Consider the following 7,381-nt stretch of genomic DNA (forward strand, 5'->3'; position numbering starts at 1 on the left):
ATGACTCTTCAAAGGCTTGAAGTATTCTACAAATAAAAAGAATTCTGTTTTTATCCAGCTTGGGCATATGCAATCCCAGCAAGTGTTTTAAAGGTTCCACTTTCATTTGTGGAATCTCTAGTTTGGACATCTTTTACTTATTATGTAATTGGATATAGTCCTGAGGCCAAAAGGTGCACTTGACATGAAAATTTGTAAATTTACTTGTGCATTTCCCCCTATTTTTGGTTCATCAATTAGTGTTCTTGTTATAAAGATTTTTTATCTTTTTTTTTTTTTTTTTTATAGAAATCAATGTTTACTTTATCTTTCTTGTCTAGTAAAAATAAATGAAGTTAGCCATTAATTTATATAGCTGTCAAAAATTTGGAATGAAAGTGCAAAAGCAGTCTCAGTTTCTTTTTGTTATGACTAATAATTTTCTGTGTTTTTAGGTTCTTCTGCCAGTTCATTCTTCTTTTCGCAGTGCACTTATCTTCATTATCCATGTTTCGTTTCCTGGCTTTAGTCTTCCGGACTCATACTTCTGCCATGACTGTTGGTAGTTTGGCAGTATTTTTACAGTTTGTATTTGGTGGCTTCATTATCACTCAACTTAAGGTTATCATACCTCTTCTCCAATCTCATTCTAAGATAACCAGTTGAGAGGATCAGCAAACCTGTGCTTTTTGTTGCAGCTTCTATGCCTGTTTGGTTGAAGTGGGGTTTCTGTGTTTCTCCCCTGACATATGGAGAATTAGGCCTTTCTTTGAATGAATTTCTTGCCCCACGATGGCAAAAGGTGAGTCTCTCATTGCTTACCAAAAAATCCTGTCTATTTTATGTGGATACAACTGCTCATGAGCAAGGGGCAGACCTAGTGATTTTACGGCTCCTCCAAAGAGATCAACAATGAAATCCAATCAGATAAATTCTCAATAATGTCCTCACTAATTATTTGTCTTTATTTATGTGTGTTATTTTAATTTGAATCTCAAACTTTTGTCCCAACAATATAAATCTTATTTCCTGTTACAACATATAAAGTTGAAGAGCCAAACCTTTCTTGGAGTGTGGAAGTTCAAATCCTTCTTCAATATCTCCATCCACCCACTTCTGCCTTTTCTAATCTTAGCCAATTTTTTCTTAGCTTATGCAAATTCAAAAATAATTTTTCACTAACTACTTCCACCCACTTTTGCCTTCTTTTAGAATATTAGCTAGTAAGTCATAATGTTGTGTCGGGGCTTCATTACTTCTAAAGCACTGTAACTTCAATAGATTTTCTTGTAATATCACTTATTAATTGTATTAGTCATCTCAGATCAATTTTTTTGATTCTTGACCAATAATTCTTCCTTAACAAATCTTAGCTAGCCTTATACACTAGAAACTAAAGTAGTGAATATTTCAATTACAACCAAACCTTGTAGACTACAGATTATGTGCTTATACTAGCTAGTATGCCACTAATTTTAGATGCAAGGCACGTGCACCAATACTCCTGCTATAAACCTTCTAATTGTCTGCCATTTCTACAAATAACTTTGACATTAACATCCTGAGTAAATAAATGCCTTACCTACTAAGTTTACTTTCCTTTCTTGTCTATAGATGCTTTCCACAAACGCTACAATAGGGCAAGAAATACTTAAAAGCCGAGGGCTATACTTTGACGGATATCTTTATTGGATATCACTGGGTGCCCTATTTGTATTCACAATAGTATTCAACATTGGATACATCTTGGCGTTAAGCTTCTTGAAGTGTAAGTTTGTCTTAATTTTTATTATATTTTAACTAAACAGGAATGAAACAATAGCTAGATGTTTATTCATCCTCGTTTAATAAACATTCAGCTCCTGGATCATCTCGTGCTATTATCTCACATGAAAAGCTCTCTGAAATACAAGGAAGTGAAGATTCACATGATGGTAACCATCGGGACAAAAAGTCTAGAAATTCTCCTCCACCGACTAGTATTGAAACAAAGAAAGGTTTGATCGATTTTATTGTTCTTCTGCTTATTCTTCAAATCATTACCTCTCCACAGACTAGTATTGAACCAAATAAAGGTATGGCAATATTTCTCCTTTTTTAATGAGTTTCTTGTGTTAATTAACAGGTAGGAGGGGATTACCTTTTACACCCTTAACAGTAGCGTTTCAAGATGTGCAGTACTATGTTGATACCCCCTTGGTATCACATTTAACATCATATAAGTTTCTGGTGGTTGCTAGAATGATAGCTGTGATCTATTATGTTAATTCCTGTCTTTATCTTTTCTTTTTGGCTTCCAGGAAATGAGAGAAAATGGATTCACCAACTAAAAACTCCAAATTCTTTCTGATATTATGGGTGCATTGAGGCCTGGTTTTCTTACAGCATTGATGGGCGTCAGTGGAGCTGGTAAAACAACTCTTCTGGATGTCCTAGCAAGAAGAAAGACCAGTGGCTAAATTGAAGGGCAAATAAAGATTGGAGGGTATCCCAAGGTCCAAGAAACATTTGATAGGGTGTCTGGTTATTGTGAACAAACAGATATACATTCTCCTCAGATGACAGTTGAAGAATCAGTGATATATTCTGCTTGGCTACGACTATCTCCTCCGATAGATTCAAAAACTAAAGCTGTAAGTTCTCCAGGCACTGACATCAATCAAAGATTTGGTTTTATATTCATCACTGAGATAATAATTTGTCAGATTTGCTGTGGCATGTCATGCAGGAATTTGTAAATGAAGTCCTGGAGACCATTGAGCTTGATGGAATAAAGGATGCTTTGGTAGGCATACCTGGCGTTACTGGTCTATCAAATAAGCAGCGCAAGCAGCTTACAATAGCTGTGGAGCTTGTTGCAAACCCCTCTATTATCTTCATGGATGAACCAACAACTAGATTGGATGCAAGAGTAGCTACAATTGTCATGCAAGCTGTGAAGAATGCAGCTGAGATAGGAAGAACAATTGTTTGTACCATCCACCAACCAAGTATTGACATATTGGAAGCATTTGATGAGGTAAAAAAAAATACTATTTTTTGAACATTTTAAAATTAAAGTTGTAAATAGTATTTACTTTTGAAAACAAGAAGTGGTGCTCCATTGCTTCTAGGAGTGCTATTAATCTTAGGAATAAATGCAAAAGTACTGGAGAGCTAAGTAGAGGCCTAAGAGGTTTTACTTTTGGCTACAATGGAGAAAATAATGCACTCCATTGTGGAGCAACCAGATTACAATTATATAAGCTCCATTCCAACCTGCTACCCAAAAAGAGAATATGAGACCTAGTGTTGGATGGTATTGTATCTTGAAGAGTTACTCATCCCACGCTTCTCTTGCTTTTGCAGTTAATTCTTCTAAAAACTGGTGGACACTTGATTTACACTGGACAACTAGGAGAGCATTCAAGTAGCGTTACTTATCCCATGCTTCTCTTGCTTTTGCAGTTAATTCTTCTAAAACTGGTGGACACTTGATTTACTCTGTTCCTGTAACAATACATTTATCCTCTGCATTTTCCTCTTTCATCTTCTTTTAGTAATACTATTTTCTTCAACAAATTAAGTGGATAAATCTTCTTGTTACTCAACTTATATTCTGACAGAGTATTCCTAGAGTTCCCAAGATTAGAAATAATTACAATTTGGCAGCATGGATGTTAGACGTCACTTCTACATCTGCAGAAGTAAAACTTGGCATAGATTTTGCTCTGAAGTACAGGGAATTTGCTTTATATGAGTGAGTTGCTAAGTTCAATTACGATTGTCGTTAGTTTTGATGTCACATAATGCCAAATAATGTGTTTCTATTTCAAAAGTAACTTTGATGATGCTGAATTCTATCATACTTATTCCTAATGTCAGATAATAAGATCAAAAGAAGCAAACAATTTGCTTGGCATCTGTTTTGAAAAGCATTGGGTGGCCCAGTATTATAATTTTCCTTCCTTATGCGACCTCAATGGGAACAAACTCAATTATTGGGATCTAAAAGTATATGGCATAAAATAGAAAATATGACTATCTGTTGTGAGACAGGTCAGGGCTTAGAACGGACATGTTGTATTTGTATTACGTGGATCTCTCTCTTTCCAAATTCTCGAGTTATTAGAATATGCAATCTGTTATGGTGGTTTTTATGTGTCAGAGTTGTAGCCACATTGACCATATTGAAGGTGAATTTAGTGTAAACTATTCCTAACAAGCTTTTTGCTAAATTTCAAGTAGAAACTTTGCCTTGGTTTGCTTATTTTGAGCCAACCAATGTGTGTGAGATATCAGTAAAAAATCTTTATTTTCTTTACAACCTTCTACTTTGGCCATGCTGACCATTTCAAACTCAATTTGTTCATTCACTTAATTAGCGTTCAATTGTAACGGAGTTTAGGTAGGTCTGTGTGTGTGTGTGTGTGTGTGTGTGTGTGTGTGTTTATGTGTATGTGTCTGAATGTAGGTTAGAAGGTATCAAGGTTGTGCTAATCTCTCTTAAAGCCATCTATTGTGTCGGTGTGGAGTAAAATAGTGTCCTTAAGATGAATGATCTACATTTGACATGTATTGGCATTTTTAATACTTCGAATGTGACTACTACTATTATCCCATTTGCAGAAGAAACAAGGAGCTTGTAAGGCAGTTGAGTAGTCCACCTCCTGGTTCAAGAGATCTATATTTTCCTACCCTCTTTTCACAAAATGGTTGGGGACAGTTCAAATCTTGCCTATGGAAACAACATTTGGCTTATTAGAGGAGTCCTGTATACAACTTGATGCGTATCGTATTTGCACTTATATCAACGTTAAATTTTGGGGTACAATTTTGGAACCAAGGAAAAAAAAAAAAGTTTTAATATGTTTAAGTTTTCCACTCTCTTTAGAAAAATGTTTACATCATGTGATAACTACTAGTAATAGTGACCTTGGACAAATCAAATTTGTAGTGTGAGACTACAATGAGAGTGCCACTTATGAAGTATGTTAAACATGATTCTTACAATTGTAGATCTTCACTTTGCTTAAGAAAGATTATATTTGTAAGATATATAAATTTCTCTACATGATAAAAGACTTGACTATTATTTTACTTGCGGAAATAACCAACAGAATGTATTCAATATATTTGGGGCAATGTACTCAGCTGTGATCTTCTTGGGCATGAGTAACTGCTCAAAAGTCCTACCATATGTTGCTACAGAGCGAACTATTATGCATCGGGAAAAATTGGCAGAGATGTACTCTTCATGGGCTTATTCACTTGCACAGGTATAATTTTCTTTGAAACTGATTGAATTTAGTGTAGATTTGATTTCAAGATATTATTTGTAAACTAAAATGAAGTCAATTTTATGTATGGTAAAACTTGCTAGATCTTTGATAGTGACAACATGAATACACAGTGGAATATGGGGCTGTTTAACAAACATGTTCATGAGAAATTTATGGCCTCTTTGCTGTATATGTTTTACTTGTTAATGCCACGTGTGTAGTATACTATCACCATTGATTCAAAAAAGGAAGGGAAGAGAGAAAGAGAGAGGCAAAGTTAAGATATTGATAGGGCCACTTGTTTTTCCTTTTTTTTTTTCAGCTTATAAAGTGATGGATACTAATTTTGTAGGTGATAGTCAAAGTTCCCTATCTCTTCATTGAAACTGTCATATTTGTGATGATCATATATCAAATGATTGGATATTATGGGTCAGCTTATAAGGTTTCCTGGTACTTCTATGTCACATTTTGTTCCTTGCTGTTCTACAATTATCTTGGAATGCTACTTTTTTCATTCACACCAAACTACACGGTAGCTACAATTTTGTCCTCGGGATTCTACACAGCATTCAACCTTTTTACTGGATTTTTTATTCCTGAACCGGTAAGGTTGCCAGACTCTGTCTCTATTGAGGCCATAGTGTGTGTGATTATGAAAACTTACAAATATATAGTTGAACTGATTATGTTGTCCTACTCTTGCAGCAAATTCTGAAATGGTGGATTTGGTTGTATTATCTTACTCCTACATCTTGGTCGCTAAATGGATTGCTTACTTCACAATGTGGAGATATAAATAAGGACATCATGGTATTTGGAGAAACCAAAACTGTTGTGGCCTTCTTAAAAGATTACTTTGGGTTTCACCATGATCAATTATCTCTTGTGGCGATTGTTCTCATTGCCTTCCCCCTTGTTTTTGCTTCCTTGTTTGCATATTTTATATCACAGTTAAACTTTCAGCGTAGGTAAATTTTTTATTGTTCGCATGGAGGATTGGAGATGTTGTACACAATCAACAAGCCTTCTTGTAACTAATGTGCCGATCATTTAAGTAATCAATGATGCTATGTAAATTTGTTGTGTTTTTGTAAAATCTATTGTAATTGAACAAGTTAAACTTATGTTTGTATGAGATTTATACATTAGAAGCTATCAAGCTTTGTTAAATAAAAAATTTACAACTTGCACTGTGTATGAATTGCCTTGCCAAGATGTTGCACCTCTACAAACTGTGTTTCGGTGGAATTGCAACTTGTTTTCTATGATTTTAAACTCAGATAACCACTAAAAATTGATGTTGAGCAATTTTTATAGTAGTAATATAAAAATTGGTAATGATAATTATAGAATTATCATGTTCCACACTTACACTTCTTAGATACTATGAAAAACCAACAGAAAAGCACCTAAAAAAAGAAAAGAAAAAGGAGAACAATAACTAGTTACCTATGGAGGTCATATGTAGTACCAGAACCCAACATCCAGCACAGATTATGCCTAGCCTCAACCATTGTCACGGTCATTGCTATCAACCATGAAAGGCGTGTTTTGGTAGTAATTTCTCCACCTTGAGTAAAATGTCTCCACAAAGGTCGACTATTAATTAGTCAGGAAATTAATCTAACTACCAAATGTAGTTTTTTTTTTTTTTTTTTTTTTTTTACAATTGCCTTCTACAGCCTCACAATGTAATATTTTGATGCAGCAGTCACAGTAACACTTTAGCACCTTACCTTTACATATAGAACAACATAAAAATTGATAACACAAGAGTGTGACCAATGGAAAAAAGCATCAACCAACAAAGAAATAGTGCATGCCACCTCAGACACCAATTAGGATGAAAAAAGAAGAGAGTATAATATTATTACGGGAAATTCTTAGGTGATCCAGGATTACAAGGTCAGCTTGCTGACCTTGTAGTCCCAGCCAATAGAAAAGAAACATATCATTAAAAATAGTTGATATCAGCTTCAATACCACGTCACTGAAAAACAATACACACTTTAACTTCCACTAATGCAGAAACTTTAACCCTCTGTTGAAATTCAAATTTTGATTTGGAAATTGAGCGGGTTCGGTGAAAGTAAAAACTGAATAAACAAAAAGCTTTTCATTTTTAATCTTAATTTTTG

The 7,381-nt window shown here is 34.6% G+C and overlaps 1 pseudogene; it reads left to right on the forward strand.

Annotated features, from left to right (window-relative positions):
* The first annotated feature begins 402 nt into the window (after nt 1-402).
* LOC111982933 (pleiotropic drug resistance protein 3-like) lies at nt 403-6,398 on the forward strand (annotated as a pseudogene).
* Nucleotides 6,399-7,381: the final 983 nt, after the last annotated feature.

Source organism: Quercus suber, unplaced genomic scaffold (assembly GCF_002906115.3).
Source record: "Quercus suber isolate HL8 unplaced genomic scaffold, Cork oak 2.0 scaffold_23, whole genome shotgun sequence".
Lineage (NCBI taxonomy): Eukaryota > Viridiplantae > Streptophyta > Magnoliopsida > Fagales > Fagaceae > Quercus > Quercus suber.